Source organism: Pongo pygmaeus, chromosome 3 (genome assembly GCF_028885625.2).
Source record: "Pongo pygmaeus isolate AG05252 chromosome 3, NHGRI_mPonPyg2-v2.0_pri, whole genome shotgun sequence".
NCBI classification, from domain to species: Eukaryota; Metazoa; Chordata; class Mammalia; order Primates; family Hominidae; genus Pongo; species Pongo pygmaeus.
Window position 1 is genome coordinate 25,895,493 of NC_072376.2, and position 15,812 is coordinate 25,911,304.

Sequence of the window (15,812 nt, forward strand, 5' to 3'; positions counted from 1 at the left end):
TGTTTGTTTGGTTTTGGTTTTGTTTGTTTGTTTGTTTGTTTAGACAGAGTCTCTCTCTGTCCCTCAGGCTGGAGTGCAGTGGCGCAATCTTGGCTCACTGTAACCTCCGCCTCCTGGATTCAAGCGATTCTTATGCCTCAGCCTCCAGAGTAGCTGGAATTGCTGGGATTACAGGCGTGTACCACCACAACTGGCTAATTTTTGTACTTTTTAATAGAGACAGGGTTTTGCAATGTTGGCCAGTCTGGTCTCTAACTCCTGGCCTCAAGTGATCTACCAGGCTCGGCCTCCCAAAGTGCTGGGATTACAGGTCTGAACCACTGCTCTTGGCCTCTTACCCCCATTTTTAAATTGAGGACACTGATAATCAGAAAGATTTTTTGTCCGGACTTGGTGGCTCATGCCTGTAATCCCAGAACTCTTGAAGGCCAAGGTGCAGGATCGCTGGAGCCCAGGAGTTCAAGACTAGCCTGGGAAACATAATGAGACTCTGTCTCTACAAAAAATTAACAGGGCGTGGTGGTACATGCCAGTGGTCCAAGCTACTGAGGAGGCTGAGATGGGGGGATTGCTTGAACCCATGAGGCTGAGGATGCAGTTGTGTCTCAACCTGGGCAACAGAGCAGGGCCGTGTAAGAAAAAAAGAAGGGGAGGGGAGGAGGGGAGGGAGAGATGGTGGGGTGTGGAGGGAGAGAGAGAGGGAAGGAAAGGAAAGAGGCCGGACGCAGTGGCTCACGCCTGTAATCCCAGCACTTTGGGAGGCCGAGGCGGGTGGATCACAAGGTCAGGAGTTCAAGACCATCCTGGCTAACACAGTGAAACCCCGTCTCTACTAAAAAATAGAAAAAATTAGCCGGGCATGGTGGCGGGCACCTGTAGTCCCAGCTACTTGGGAGGCTGAGGCAGGAGAATGGCGTGAACCTGGGAGGCAGAACTTGCAGTGAGCCAAGATCGTGCCACTGCACTCCAGCCTGGGCAACAGAGTGAGACTCCATCTCAAAAAAAAGAAAGAAAGGAAAGAGAAGGGGAGGGAAGGGGGAAGGGAAGAAGGAAAGGAAAAAGGAAAGGAAAGATTATGTAATTTGTTCAAGATTCCACAGGTGGTAGGGGAAGAACCAGAACGGAGGTGTGCTCAACCATGAATCTTTAGGGCTTTTTTCCATATTACCCTGCCGCCTGGGTCCTTTCTGAGTTTATTTCACTGCCTTTCCTTCAGATGGTCACTCTCATATGCCTTACAGTCTTGCTTCTCAAAATCTAGCCTTTGGACCGGCATCATTGGCATTACCAGAAATCCCATTAGAACTGAAGAATCTCAGTTGCTCCAGTCCTACTGAATGAGATTCTGAATTTTTATAAGATCTCCAGGTTATTTCAATCTCCATTACAATTTAAGAAACACTGGTCTAGAGAAAAATCTAAAGGTATTTTAGGCTATAATTCTCAAATTTTATGGCATACTGATATCCCTTGGAATAATTTTTAATTCCTGATACCCAAGCCACAACCCCTGTCAATTAAATCAAATCTGAATATCTGGGGATGGAGCATAGCGTATGTTAAATCTCCCAAAGTGATCCAAAGTATAGCCATGTTTGGGAGCTAGGTCTTAAAACAGTACGGTTAGTCTTTCATGTTCCTAAGAATACTGGGAGCTTCTCATCTTCACATGCTGATTCAGTAGATCTAGTGTGGGGCCTGAGATTCTTCATTTCTAACAAGTTCTTGAATGGTAGTTTCTGCTGCTCCTAAGAGTTTCTGGAGTTAAATGAAACTACCGGAAGCCTCCTTCAACAATGTCAATAAATACAAATAGCATCTAATCAAGGAAAGCTTCTCTAAGGTACAGTCCTGGCCTTCTAACTCCACCTGAGAGCAAAAAAGAACTCCGGGAGAAGGGGTGGAGGTGCTGCAGGCTCTTACCAGACTCTCCAGGTTACTTCACACCTGGTGCTGGGCAGACCCACCTAGGTGTGCCAGACAGTTGGGATCAGGCTGCTGCTTGCAGCCCCAAGGCAAGAGTTCTTGCAAACACATACTTTTTTCTCATTGCCTGTGCCTTCACCATCTGTCTACCTTTCTTTCCCCGGGTCCTTCTCTTTCTTTTCCCTGGGTTCCTGTCTCCAGGCTTCCCAGCAGCACTTGGGGCGCTTGCTTGGTCTGCTAGGTGCTTACTTGGGTTTTGGACTAAGTCAAAACTGCAAAATCTCAGGCCATAACACAGAGGAGCTTAAGCCAGCAGAATAAGAAGGGCCCTGGGGATGAGTGCCTAAGAGATATGGCATGATGGAACTTGATTTGTTTTTCATCACAGATCCATTCATGATACGCAATATGTGGTCTGATAGCTTGGCAGGACTGAACATGAACTATTCTCACTCCAGCTTATAATTTACATATTTTTCCCTTGGCAAGACCCAAGCAACTGTCATCAGCAGGTTGTGTGGGACTTGTCGAGTGTGGTGGCAGGTCCACGCTGGGTTTGGCTGTATCCCAAAGTTTTGACTCATCCCCTGGCCTGTGGCAGAGTGGGAAATCTTGCTGGTGTAGCTAGGTAAGGGCTTCCCTCTGGACGTGCCAGGGCTAAGGAATCCCCAACAGCCTTAGCTGACCATTTCTGAGATGGCGAAACACTTACCCAGAATTCCACTGGGCCAAAAGTTAACCTCTACAGAAGAGCAAACTAATTCACTTTGTCTAGGTTTGACAGGAAAGAACAGAAAGGGAAGGGAAAAACTGAGACCTTAGGATATTCAACATAAAGGCAGCCAAGTAGAGGATTCTTAAAATCTGTTTCTAAATTAGGATCGTCCCACATTTATTTGGGGCTTATTCAATGACATTTTCCTAAGCTCTAGTTAACAAGGCATCTTACCACATGCCAGATAAAACTGGTCATCAGAACATAACCTTTTTACCCTGTGGAATAACACTTTTCACCCAGATTCTTGAGACTCTTTAATTTCCTTACAGTTTCCAACCATTTAGGGAAAGCTACTCTGGGAACTGAAAGAGGCAATGTGGCTCAGAGATTGAGCAGGTTTCTCCTCCCTACTAATAGCATCAGACGATAATTAATCCTCATTGTTTCCCAAAGGACAGCCAAGGAAAAACTTCATTTCCCAGATGAGGTGGCGCAACAAACTGCCCAAGGCCAGTGTCCCGGCTAGCAAGTAGCCAAGTACCCACCGTGCAATCTGTGTCAGCCCTTGGGACAGGCCTCTGGTCTCCTGCAACTGGTCTGAGTAGACTTAAGTTCCTCTCTTCACTTGCCCCAGCCTTGTAGCACCTCCCTTGAGAGTGCTATTTCTATGTAGGCTTTTTAGGGCTGAAACGAGAGAAGACATTTCCTGGCCCTGAAGTGAGTCATTGGCCTAGTAAAACTTCACCTAAGGGGCAGCTGACTAGCCAATAGAGGACAGTGGAGGAAGCCTAGCACCTCTGGAGGGAAGTTCCTGATGTGTGGAGATTTACCATCTATGAGACAGGAAGGCTCAGCGGCTACACAGGCCCTCCGGCAGCCTTAAGCATCAAATAAATTACATAAATACTTAGGGCCTCTAGGATCCAGGTCTTGAACTATGTGCCTTGGAAAGTCCAGAGTGGTCCCTGGGAAGCAGCATCAGCAACACCTGGGAACCTGTTAGAAATAATTGTCAGACACCATCCCAGACCTACTGAATCAGAATCTCTGGTGCTGGGATACAGAATTCTGTGTCTCACCAGCTCTCTAGGTGATTCTGGTGCAAGTCCAAGTTTGAGGACCGTTGCTCTTATCAAATCATTATTTGTGGAGCCCCTTTAAATCAGGTTGAATTGGGGTTCTCTAGAGGTAAGGGGAGCTGGGTAACAAAGTGAGGCTCTCAAGTCAGGTTACCTGGTTCTCTGCAACTTCCTAGTGATGTGACCTTGGATGTCAGTTCTCTCACTTCTAAGATGGGGGAAATAAAACCTCTTCCACTGGGAGGTCATGTGTGTCTGGCCTATATAGTTTCTCTCTTTTCGCCACCCCCATCTATCTAAAAGGAAATTTACAGAACAGGACCTACTGTTCCTAGGGTAAAAATCTGCAAGATTGGCCACATGCAGGATGCTGATGTTAATACCTTTTTAATTAACATTTTAAGTGGTTCTAGGTTGAAATGAGTTTGGTTCAGCCTTTAAGTCCTGAGGATAATGGTATTTTTAGCAGAAATATGTTTTCCCATGCTGACTTACATCCAAATAGTTTCAAAGATTAGATTACAACTTTACTAAAAAGTGAAACTTAACTTCTACTTAGGTTTCCTTTATTTTCTTTTTAAGAGAGAGGAAGAATAGATCATCAAGGTTGATTTTTTTTTGTATTTGTAATTCAGGATTAGGCAAATGTTTAAAAACTAATAAAAATGATTTGAGCATTTTAATTCTTTTCTCTTAAGGCAGAACATTTTTTACTCACTTCCATGTTGCATTGATTTCTGCTTATAAAAAATATACCTTTATAGCAGAAATTTTAGAAAATACAGAGAAACATGAAGAGGAAAGCAAGCACACATATCCTACTGCCCAGATAATCACTGTGAATGTTTTGGTATATTTCTTTGTGGCTTTTCTTCCTGCTCACATGTGTGATGGTTGATATGTATCTATATTTAAGATGTTTTAATGAAATCACACTCTGCTGTTTTTATCACCCTGCAGAGGCAGGATGGACTCCCCCCAACCCAAAATTTGGTTCAGATGTCAAAACTGATGATGTCACACATACATCTCAAGAGGGTATGGAAAGGTTTCTTGCATAATGAGGCTTTCTAGAAAGAGCAGAGTAGGATCCCAAGAAAGTCCATAAATGGCTTGAGAAAGCAGGGAAAGGAGACTAGCTTGGAGTTTTTATCACAGTTAGAGTGTGGGGCTGAGTGGAGGGCTCCTGCACACAGACTGGACACTGCATGGTTTGAACTTCTCACTGGTGCACTGGGGTTTTCTTATCAGCTTGTCCAGATGTGGAACCAAAAGGAAAGGGCAGTCGCGGGGCTTGAAAGTTGTCAGCAGCCAAACGTCAAAACTGGAATTAGACTCTTAATTACATGTAGTTTTGTGTCTTTCTCTTAAATTAGCATTGTACTTTCTGTGCTTAAGAGACAAAGCTTAAACCAAAAGCTTTACTGTCAAACTAGATTGCTTTTGACATTGGCATCTTGTGGCTATGCCAATGTTTCTTGTAACTAATCATTTATTTATTCATATTCTAGAAGAAAAGGATGTATGGATTAAAAACAACATTGACTTTTTTTATAAAACAAAAGAGTGTGCAATAAGAAAATAGAGCACACTATATATCCCAAAAGTGATATATCCAAAAGTTTTCCTTGAGAAAAAAAAAAAACAGCTTGCTCAGGAAAGAGAATACAGATTGTTTTCTCTTTGTAAGTATATTTGAATTTTTTATGATCAAACATGACTCTCAATTTACTGCAAAATACGACTGCAGAATGTGTGAGTCATGTATCTAATCTGCTTTTAAATATTGTTCCTAAAGAACATAGGTACTTATAATCCTGTACAATCCACAGTTGGAGTCCACACCTTGTGACAACAAAAGAAAACTCAAATCAGCTTCAAGCATGGATCATAACTAACCGCGGGGCTATTTTTTCCATCTGTAATAAAGAATGTTCCAACATCTTTAATAACCGAAGATAATCCTCTGTCGTCATCTTGAGCATCTAGGTTATAAAAATACATACAGTGCTTTGAAGAAAGGTTCTGGTCCTCTGGTGTCACGTGAAGGTCAGATTATGGAAAACTGGCATTGTTACAACAAGAAATGAAGCCTGCTCATGTTTTCTCTGGGTATTTTGAATAAAGTATCTTGTAGTTTCCAACTTGAAGATTTAATTAAAGGCATAAGGAGTGATTAATTCTAAATGCTTATCACTGACAATGACTTGCCATGTGTTAGACAAACACCTATTGAAATGAATGAGGGAAAAATGTTTGGTTTCAGATTGAAGGTCTCCTGAAAAACGTTTTGAGCGTTCAAACATTTTGAACAGAATAATCAGAACAATTTGGAATGTCTTATTCCAAGATAAAAAGCACATTTTTTAAAAAAAAGCTATTTGGTAGAAATATTAGCCAATCCTATTTTTCCACTTTTGTGCAAAAGAACTTGTCATCTCTGAGAAATAAAGGGGGTATGCTTTTTGAACTGAAGTGTAAAGATTGGCAATACAGTGTCAAAATAATAGCTAGATGGGGGGGATATAAGACAGGAGGATGGGTGTGGGGATGAATCAGTTGAGAAGAAATGCTCTTCATGGTTTTGCATTTGGAGAAACATATGCTGCTCATACTTCCCCTACAATGCCTGGCAACCATGCATCTTAGGCCACCATGCATCTTAGGGAAATTATGAGCAGCACCCAAGTATGTTCTCTAAATTCAAAACATTGGGAATGGTCCAGAGGTGCCTCTGGTGGTTGCCATATCCAGAACTCCCCCTTCAAGTTTCTTTATTGGTCACCAGGGAACCAGGTCAGAGTTGAATTTATCCTCCATCCTCCTGGGAGCCCTGTGTACTAATCTTGTTTAAATTTTTGGCCACTCAATGGCTTTGGCTTCAAATTGCCTCTCCAGTTTTTCACCCTTCCCAGGCATACAAAAAAACTTCTTCATCCTTCCCAGGCATACAAAACAACCTGAATGAACTTGTTCACACTAAGGTAGGGGTAGAGAAACTGTGCAGGCTAAGACAAAGGCTATGGTGACTGACAGCATTAGAGCAAGGGTTACCCAGAATCCCAGGAGAGTCCCCTGGGCTTCTTCCAAGTGGGTCTCCTAGTAAAGAATCTTGGAGACTGGGTCTTTACTACCATCTCTTTGTTCCATAAGTCCAGTATCGAGAAGGCAGTGAGAGATTAAAAATTATTGTGTCAGCCTCTTATCTTTCAGGCCAATAGCCATCTTGTGACTGCCCAAGGCACTTGGCAGGAGCCCTGGAGCCCAACCTGAGATCTTAGGCTATGGCTAGCCTCATCATCACCTTGCTTCTTCAGGCTACCAGTGTATGCTGGGCTGGTGAAACGCTGGGCAATCCACCCAGTTGCCCATCAGAAACCTTTATTATGGACATTCCCAAATCTTCTCACAGTTTCTTCTCACTGTTGACATACCAAAGAGACATTTCCAAGACTGTCTACTTCTGCTTTCCTCCGCCTACAAAGCTCCTAAGGCCTCCATTGACAACATGTTTGAGTATCCTTACATCTCTTGGAGAGCAGGTTCATGTTCTGATACTAAGTACTTTCTGAATTTATGAGAAGAAAAGTAGTTATCTGCCTTGGGGAGCACTGGCTAATAATTTTTAGATAATTTAAAACTGCCATGGTGTACATTCATACTAAATCCTAGCTTATATTACTCTCCAGTTTCAAAGGGTGAATGTTGACCATGAAAATAATGGTAACAATAACCACAATTTATTATTGTTTATTATTGGTGCCACACGCCATGCTAAATAAACATTGGGCCTAGGTCCTCCCTAGTTCTCCCAATATCCACCAAAAGAAACCACTTCATATGAGTTAAAACTGAGGCTCAGAGTGGTGTGGTGACTGGCCCAAAATCACATAGCCATTTGAAATGTTAGAAGCCATTTCAGATCTAGGTATTAGATTAGGTATTAGAGTGGGTATTAGACCCACTCTAGCTATTATTTTGACATGGCATTGGTAGTTTTTACAATCCAATTCAAAAGTGTCTCTAGGATGACAAATTCAATAAAGGGAAAAAGTAGGGATAGCCTAACATTTCTCCCAAATAGTTGCTTCTTTTTCTTTTTAAAATAAAACTTTTAAAAAATTAAATAAAAGTAAGATAGACCTTGCTGAAATATGCAAAGGACTTCAGAGAACAAAATGGCACCCAAGAACTGTAAGAGCACAGTGTTGTTTTGGCAGGATGAAGTCCAACAATGTACATAGAAAAGATAACCATGTCAATAGTTAGCAGTGACATATGTTAACTATTACTACAATGACAATGATGACGATGATGATGACATAGTTATTCCTCTCAAGAAGTTCTCCGTCTAGTGGAGGAAGTATTCAGGTAAACAAAAGATCATAGTACAGTGTGGCAAAAATAATGCAGAAAGTGTGAGCAGGACTAGAAAAAGGAGAACTCAATCTGGTTGGGCAGGTGTGTGGGTGGGGACCACAGCGTTGCATGCACACACAGACATACACTGTGTGTGTGTGTGTGTAGAGATGACCGTAAATACAACTGCTTGTCTGTTCATATATGTGAACAGGAACAGATTCAGGTTCAGACAACTGCTGCTTTTATCATTCCTTTTCTTTGTGCCACATAGCACTGGGGTCTTTAGGAACTTTTTACAAATACCACTTTGGCTGCTATTGAAGAGTATTTTGGATTTGTATTCCACTCACCAGAGGCTTCCATTGTAATACACAGGGGTAGGCAGGCAGAATGGAAAGAAAAGGAATAATGGTTTCTTAGGAAACTGAACACTAATTTCCTGTGATTACAATCTCAAGGCTAAAGCTCCATGCTCATTACAGGATTTTCTTGACAGCAGTGTGTCCCTGTCAAAAGGTTTTGAAAGAGTTTGAAATTGGGGTTTCTTTGGGTTCCAGGAGGCACTGGCTCAGGACTTTGGCAAAAGATCCTTCACCTGCTGACATTTCTTGAATGGCCTCTTTTAAGCCTAGCCACCTTGCCTCTTGCTCGTGGCTGCCCATAAAAGCAGGGTGAGTGCTCAGTCATTAGCCAGTTGTCAGTGAGCATTCAATGTCGCCAAAGTGCTGGGCTAGGCTTTGTGAGGGACACCAGATCCCAGTTCTTAGAGTTTCCAGTCTAGTTAAAGAAGTAGTACCAGCCGGGCACGGTGGCTCACACCTGTAATCCCGGCCCTTTGGAAGGCCGAGGCAGGCAGATCACGAGGTCAGGAGATCGAGACCATCCTGGCCAACACGGTGAAACCCCGTCTCTACTAAAAATACAAAAAATTAGCCGGGCATAGTGGCCAGTGCCTATAGTCCCAGCTACTCGGGAGGCTGAGGCAGTGCCTAAACTAGAAAAGGAGAAGTATTTCACTGGGCCAACATCGGGGGGTGGTGCTGCAAATACTGGGTGTCACAGGACTTTGAAGGTGGGAGAGAGCTGTCTTGCTGCATGTAGGTTTTTGGGGACGGGCAAGTAAATGGGTAGATGGCCAGTTGAAAGGATGGTAGCATGAACAGGTGGGTGGGTGAGTGAATGGATGGATGGATGGAGGGATGGATGGATGGATGGATGGGTGGAAGGATGGAAGGATGGCAGCCAGATGGGGCTGAATGGCTGGATGATGAATGGGTGGGTGGGTACATGAGTGCAGCAGCATTACACAGTATCTTTGAAGTCAATTAGACAAGAGTTGCTGTTCTGCCATTTACTAGCTACATGACCTCAGGAGATTTAATTAACCCTTTCAAACACAATCGCCTCACTTATAAAATAGGAGTGATAATACTTGCCTTGCAAGTTTGTTGAGAAAATTGAATGTGATAAGGCTTGTGAAGCACCTGGCATGTGGTAGACACACAATAAAGAGGAACTAGTTTTTTTTGTTTTGTTTTGTTTTGTTTTTTGAGATGGAATCTTACTCTGTAGCCCAAGCTGGTGTGCAGTGGTGCAGTCTTGGCTCACTGCAACCCCTGCATACCGAGCTCAAGCGTTCTCATGCCTCAGCCTCCCAAGTAGCTGGGACTACAGGCACGTGCCTCCAAACCCGGCTAATTTTTTTGTATTTTTTGTATTTTAATAGAGACAGGGTTTCACCATGTTGCCCAGGGTGGTCTCAAACTCCTGAGCTCAGGCAATCCACCCACCTCAGCCTCCCAAAATGCTGGGATTACAGGCGTGAGCCACAGCGCCTGTCTGAAACTAGGTTTATTAATATGAGTAATGATCTAGAAAAGTTTCCAGGTGGACATGGGATTAGAGCCAGGCCTGAAGAAAGGACTTGATGGAGATGGATGGAAAAGAGGAAAAGGGCGGTCTCTGACGAAAGGGCAGCACTGAGAGTGTGTGCCTGGAAAAGCTAGAGTTGCATCTGGTGTCACTGAGGGGGCTCCCAGAGCCACAAGTTTGTGGGGCTGGAAAGGCAGATTGAAGCCTGAGTGTAGAGGACTTGACATGCTTTTCATGTCAAGTCATGAGATTTGGCTTTTCCCTGGAGATTCGTGGAGGTTACTGAAGGTTCAGAAGGAAGTAGGAACGTTCCCTCTGGACCCCCTTTCCTCTAAGCCTGACCTTGACAACATCCGGACTTCCTTTGAACTTGGAAGCTCCTGGCTTCTTACAGTATTTATAGTTCCCCTTACCTTTTACAAGAAGCTGTGGACTTCCTGTGCCCAGGACAGCTGCAGGACTCTGGCAGCCAGCACTCTCCTCCCTCCCCAGGGAGCAGCTGAAAGACTGCTGCCTACAGAAACTCTCGGCTGACAGTTAAGAAGCAAGTGATTTTTAAAGATTAGATGATACAAAGGGAAGCAAGTCCCCTTAAACCTCCTTTGTCAAATAAATGCTACCTGTGAGTCAGAGGAGCGATCTGCTGTGAGTCACCCTTTCACAAGCCTCTGCAGAGAAGGCCGGCTGCCAGCTGATTTTCAGGGCATGGTTCCAGGTGACTATGGGATCCCAGGGGCCCTGGGTTCAGGGGAGGGGCTGTGCTTTACCACCAAGCAAACCACACAGGGAGGCTGAGACAGGAACCAAGAGGGTGCCTGGAAGCTTTCCTTCCATAGGAGGCAGCAGAGTCAAGGGGAGCAGTTCTGTTTTGCTTTTGGAAAGCAAGAGCATTACAGCTGAAAAGTGCCTAGAATCCACCTCTTCTTAATGGGAGGTTCCTGGATACTCATCAGGAAGTTTGTAAACTGCAAAATTAGGTGGGTATGTGCATTTTGTGCAAAGAGGGCACATAGTTTTAATCAGATACTCTTGGTTCTAAGATCCTCTCTCTATATTGTGACACCTAAACTCCTCATTTTGCCCACAGAGCATGATTCAGTGATTTGTTGAAAGCCACACCACCAGTGGATAACAGAGAAGGAGAGAAAGCAAAGTCATTAGGCCCCTTTCTGATGCCCTGGCCCCATGAGAGAACCTACAATAAGCGATCTGCTGTGACATTCTGAACATAGCCCCCTAGACAGAAATTAAATGTGTCAAGAAGGACCACTTTGAAAACCTTTGTGCCACCAGCCCCTTCCCTCCTTCCAATTAGCCTACTCCCACCCCATGACCCTACCTACCTATCAAGTTGGCTTCCTGTTCAGAGGACAACATGCTCTAGAGACAAGTATTTGCAATTGGAGGATCCCTGAAGCTGCCTCTCAAATTCTCAAGCACTTAGGGTGGGAGTCGCTGAGCTACTGGCCTTCTTGGCTGAACATTTCAGGGGAAACAGCAGATTGAGAGTAAGCAAGTAAATGGGAGCACCCTGGGGGTGCTGGAAGTCATTGTTACCTTTTTTTTCCCTTTTTTCATTTATGTGGATGAGTAGTTGTCACCTCAAATTGACCTTAGTGTATCTTCAACATAGTTGTAATGTAAGGAACCCACAGTTTGAAGACTAATAGCTTGGGTTTGAATCTTAGCTCCATCATTTACTGCTAATTTAACTTTGAGCAAGTTTCTTACCTTGGTGTTCCCATGTGTAATTGAGTACTTGGCCTTTGGCAGAGATTGATAAGTGCCAATTAAAACCAATTCCTGGCCAGGCAGCCAGACTGCTCTTTCCAGCCCAGCCTCCCTTGCCGTTAGACTTGCTGTGTGATTAAAGTCTCTAGCCAATAGAATGTGGGGAGAGGATGATGTGTCACTTCCAGATCTGGCCCATAAAAATTTTCTGGGTTGGGCAAAGGACATGAACAGACATTTTTCAAAAGAAGACAAAACAAATGGCCAAGAAGCATTTGAAAATTTTCAACATCACTAATCATAAGAGAAAGGCAAATGAAAACCACAGTGAGATATCATCTTACACCAGTCAGAATGGCTATTATTAAAAAGTCAAATATAGCAAATGTTAGCGAGGATGCAGAGAAATGGAAATGCTTAAACACTGTTGATGAGGATGTAAATTAGTATAACCTCATGGAAAACAGTATGGAGACGTCTCAAGGAATGAAAAATAGATCTACCATTTGATCCAGTAATCTCACTACTGGGTATCTACCCAAGGCAAAAGAAATCATTTTACCAAAAAGATTTGTTTATCACAGAACTATGCACCATAAGAAAGTCATGAGTCAAAGTGTTCATCAATGGATGGCTGGACAAAGAAAATGTGGAGTATACATACCATGGAATACTATGCAGCCATAAAAAATAATGAAACCATGTCTTTTGCAAAAACATGGGTGGAATTAGAGGCCATTATCTTAAGTGAAATAACCCAGAATCAAAAATTCAAATATTGCATGTTCTCATTTACAAAAGGGAGCTGAATAATGTATAGACATACAGCGTGAAATAGTAGACATTGGAGACTTGGAAGGGTGAGAGGGTGGAAGGAGGGTGAGGAATGAGAAATTACTTAATGAGTACAATGTAAACTATTCAGGTGATGGGTACACTAAACACCCAGACTCCACTAGGCAACATATCCATGTAACAAAACTGCACTTGTACCTTCTCAATTTATGATAAACAAAACTTTCTGGCTGATCCTCCGTACTCCTTCTTATTCCATCTGCTGGCTGAAGTTACTTCAGAGGACTCCGAGGCCCTGGGGGATGATGGTGCCATCAGATAAGAGGAGCCTTGGCCTCTCAATCACCATGTGGAAGGCTGCCTTCCAAACACCTCCGCTGAACTGTTACTTGAGTAAAAATAAATTTTATTGTGTTAAGATACTGAGAAGTTAGGGTGAGTTTTTTACAGCAGTCAACCTGCCTCATAGGTTGTTATAAGAGTTAAATGAAGTCACATATGTGACTGGAACTAGAACAGTGTCTGGAACATACCTGATGAGCTGTAACCATGATTGATATTACCATAATGGATGGATGGATGCATAAATAGATAGATATTGAGAGAAAGAGAGACAGAATTATGTTTAAGGGTTGCAAAGGCAGTTGGCCACAGAGTTTTATTTCTTAGATTATCACCAAGATAATATTAAATTTTACTGTACAGCTGTAAAGTTTGCATTCTGGAGGCAAGAGATGGCATTACAGAAAAATATGTTGAGCCATTTATTAGTACTTTCCTATGTTTCTTGAAGAAAAACAAAAATCTAACACTTTCCTCGAAGAGATATAGTCTAAATGAGACAGACAGCTTAAACATTTTTTTTCAGCCAAATGGGGTTTTATGCAAAAATATTTTCACTTTTCTATTCAAATAATTATTAAAATAATTTACTTCTATGGGAAATGATAAGGTGATACTGACATTTATTTATGGTAACTGAGTCTGCCTGTGGGTAGAGCCTGTTCGAAATGTCGGGTGTCCCTTAAACTCCAAGGTCATCTTTAGCTCTTTTCTTGACAACTACAGTGACCTCCTACTGGTCAACCTGCTCCTAGTTTTCTCTGCATCCTCTCTGTGCACTCCCAAATCCATTCTCCACACTATCCCCAGAACAACTGCTCTAAAACTCTTTGTCACCAATCTCTTCCCTGCTCCAAACCCTGCATGGCCCTTGACTGCCTCTCACAGAGAACCTCAGACTTTTCTAGAGAAGAGCTACCATGGTGGAGGAGAAAAAACGGCACCATTCATCCTGCAATCATTGATTCACTTCATTCAAACATTTTTTGAGCACTTGCTATGAGCCAGGGGATACAATGGTGAACAAAATAGGCAAAAAGGTCCCTCACAGAGCTGACCTGTGAATGAGCAAGGAGAGTCCAGCTCAGTGAGGCCTTGAGGACCAGCTGGCTTTTCCCTGAAGTGGAAGCCACTAAAGGGTTCTGAGCAGAGGCGTGGCATGATCTGACTTCTGGATTGAAAGGATCACTCTGCCTGGTAGCTGGACAACAGCCTGAAATGGCAAAGGCAGAAGTCAGGAGACCAGTTGGGAGCCCAACACAGTAATCTTGGCAAGAGATGATGGATGACGGCGACTTGGGCCAGGGTCGCACCAGGGAAAATTCTGGATATATTTGGAACATAAAGCCAAGACAATTTTCTGACTGATTGTAGGGTGTAAGAGTAAAAGAAGAATCAATAAAGACTCATGGCTTGAAGCCTAACAATAGATAAGATAGAGCTGCCATTTAATGAACTGGGACAGGAGCAGTTTTACTGAGGGAAGATGAGTTTCCTTTTTGAGTGTATTAAGTCTGAGATGCATATTAGACATCCAAGTGGGGATGTCAGGTATGCAGCTGGATCAGGGGAAAGGTCCAGGCTGGGGCTATCAATTTGGAAGTTGTCAGCCTATAGATGGCATTTAAAGCTGTGAGACTGACTAAGATCACAGATCAGAGCATGTGGGTAGACAGAGCAGCCATCAGAGGGGACCCTCATACTAAGTGGTCTGGGAATTCAGAAGAACCAGCAAAGGAGGCTGAAAAGGGGTGACCACTGTGAGACAAGACCTAGCAGAATGTAGGGTCCTGGAAGCCAAAGAAGAGTATTCCAGAAGAGGTTTATACATTCTTTTTTTTTTTCTAGGTTAAGAATAAACTCTTTTTTTTTTATCCTGGTTGTTGTGTGTAACGTAATTAGTTCATTTCCATTGTTGTATAATATTCCAGTATATGAATAAACCATACTTATTATTAAAAAAAAAAAGAAGAGGTTTATACATTCTGTCAGTTTCTGCTGCTGAACAGTGAGCTGAGGGCAGATAAGTGAGCATTGGATTTGGCAATGTGGAAACTACTAGGGACTTAACAGAAGTGAAATCGGAGCAAAAGACTGATCGGGTGGATTCAAGAAAGAATAGGATGAGAAGAAATGGCGATGGTAAATTTAGACACCACTTTTTGAATGAGTTTTGCTATAAAGGAATCTGATGAAACAGGCCCAGCTGGAGACGAATATGGGGTCAGGAAAAGGCCTTAAGGTGGGAAAATTATATCTTAATTGTATATCACCAGAACATCTGGGATGCATTGGCTGAAGCAACCTGCGTAAGCATACAATTTCTTTGAAGTCTTAAAGATGCACGTGAATTTTTCCTTTTATTCTGAAGAATATCTGTTTTAATTTATAAGTACTCTATTGTCTCCAAGTCCTTGAGTAAAATGGATCCCCCAGAAGAAACATACTGCATTTGTCCTATTTCCCTGCAGTACTGCAAACGCTATGCATACACTAGTCTGAGAAGCTGGGTTCCAGCCAGGCCTTCCAGGCCTCTGCTCCTGAGCACAGCTCCTTCCTGTCCTCCTTCCTCTACCCTGGCCAGGCTGGGCTCTTTGCAGCCTTCCTGTTTTTCCAGGAAAATGGGCCTATTAAGGATGTGGTTCTGTAACCAAAAAATTAAGCAATTCTGCCTTTCTCCCGAGTCAAAAGTTCAAACTGCATCCAGCTTTTAACTAAAAGTTACTTTTTTCCCCCCTGATATTCTTAAAACAATACCAACATCTAACAGACAACCAGAAGACTTGGACAACCAAGTAATGTGGAAGTTGCAGTGCTGAAGAGGCCAAGGGATGGGCACTTCCAAGAAGGAGGAAGTCAGGAAAAGTGAGGGATGCAGCTGGGAAAGCCAAAGAGGTGCGACCTGAAATGTCTGGGGTGACTAGTCCCTCTCGGCCAGGAGACTCGCTTCTCATGGCAAATGGAACCAGGTGGTCTGTGTCAGTCAA

At 43.1% G+C, this 15,812-nt stretch overlaps 1 protein-coding gene across 2 annotated transcripts in view; it reads left to right on the forward strand.

Moving 5' to 3' along the window:
* The window catches only part of TBC1D19 (TBC1 domain family member 19), a 207,103-nt gene extending 200,685 nt beyond the window's left edge, over window positions 1-6,418 (forward strand). The window contains exon 24 of one of the 2 annotated variants that reach the window (XM_063663586.1): window positions 5,556-5,873. The gene's annotated coding sequence lies outside the window, so the exon portion shown is untranslated. Of the gene's footprint in view, window positions 1-5,555 lie in introns of both variants that reach the window. The other variant, XM_063663584.1, reaches the window with a different exon arrangement.
* The last annotated feature ends 9,394 nt before the right edge of the window (window positions 6,419-15,812 follow it).